This window comes from Arachis hypogaea, chromosome 5 (assembly GCF_003086295.3).
Source record: "Arachis hypogaea cultivar Tifrunner chromosome 5, arahy.Tifrunner.gnm2.J5K5, whole genome shotgun sequence".
Taxonomy (NCBI): Eukaryota; Viridiplantae; Streptophyta; class Magnoliopsida; order Fabales; family Fabaceae; genus Arachis; species Arachis hypogaea.
Window position 1 is genome coordinate 18763850 of NC_092040.1, and position 1538 is coordinate 18765387.

At 40.3% G+C, this 1538-nt stretch overlaps 1 non-coding gene across 1 annotated transcript; it reads left to right on the plus strand.

Moving 5' to 3' along the window:
* Positions 1-1434: 1434 nt before the first annotated feature.
* Positions 1435-1538, plus strand: LOC112804750 (small nucleolar RNA R71). Its single transcript, XR_003203366.1, has one exon. It is a non-coding gene; the product is annotated as a small nucleolar RNA R71 (small nucleolar RNA).

The window sequence follows — 1538 nt, forward strand, 5'->3', positions numbered from 1 at the left end:
AGTGAAACGTATATCTTGGAATAAGAATAAGGAGAATTGAATAGAAAATAATAGTAATTGTATTGAAACTTGAGGTACAGCAGAGCTCCACACCCTTAATCCATGGTGTGTAGAAACTCCACCGTTGAAAATACATAAGTGAAAGGTTCAGGCATGGCCGAATGGCCAGCCCCCATGAAGGTGATCAAAAGACCGAATGGTCAAAAGATGTCTAATACAATAGTTAAATGTCCTATATATACTAGACTAGCTACTAGGGTTTACAGAAGTAAGTAATTGATGCATAAATCCACTTCCGGGGTCCACTTGGTGTATGTTTGGGCTAAGCTTGATCTATCCACGAGCTGAGGCTTTTATTGGAGTTGAACGCTGAGTTATAGCGTGTTTTGGGCGCTCAACTCCGAGTCGTGACGTGTTTCTGGCGTTTGACTCCAGACAGCAGCATGTACTTGGCGTTGAGCGCCACTTTACGTCGTCAATTCCCGAATAGAGTATGGACTATTATATATTGCTGGAAAGCTCTGGATGTCTACTTTCCAACGCCATTGAGAGCGCGCCATTTGGAGTTCTGTAGCTCCAGAAAATCCATTTTGAGTGCAGGGAGGTCAGATTCCAACAGCATCAGCAGTCTTTTGTTAGCCTCCTTCTCAGAGTTTTGCTCAGGTCCCTCAATTTCAGCCAGAAATTACCTGAAATCACAAAAAAACACACAAACTCATAGTAAAGTCCAGAAATGTGAATTTAGCATAAAAACTAATGAAAACATCCCTAAAAGTAGCTTGAACTTACTAAAAACTACCTAAAAACAGTAGCTTGAACTTTCTGAAAGTGGCTTTTGACAGATCAGAGACTAGATTGGCTAAATTAGAAGTGTTTTGTTCAGAATTCTCTGTCTGTTGCTGAGAAGATGATGGAAAAGGCTTGCTATTGCTCAGCCTATTGCATCCACCATTGTTAAAGCCTTGTTGAGGCTTTTGTTGATCCTTCCATGAGAAATTTGGATGATTTCTCCATGATGAATTATAGGTGTTTCCATAGGGTTCACCCATGTAATTAACCTCTGCCATTGCAGGGTTCTCCGGATCATAAGCTTCTTCAGAAGCTACCTCTTTAGTACTGTTGGATGCATTTTGCCATCCATTCAGACTTTGAGAGATCATGTTAACTTGCTGAGTCAACACTTTGTTCTGAGCCAATATGGCATTCAAAGCATCAATTTCAAGAACTCCCTTCCTCTAAGGCGTCCCATTATTCACAGAATTCCTCTCAGAAGTGTACATGAATTGGTTATTTGCAACCATGTCAATAAGTTCCTGAGCTTCTACAGGTGTTTTCTTTAGGTGAATGGATCCACCTGCAGAATGGTCCAATGACATTTTCGAAAATTCAGATAGACCATAATAGAATATATCTAATATGGTCCATTCTGAAAACATGTCAGATGGACATCTTTTGGTCAACTGCTTGTATCTTTCCCAAGCTTCATAGAGGGATTCACCATCTTTTTGTTTGAAGGTCTGAACATCCACTCTAAGCTT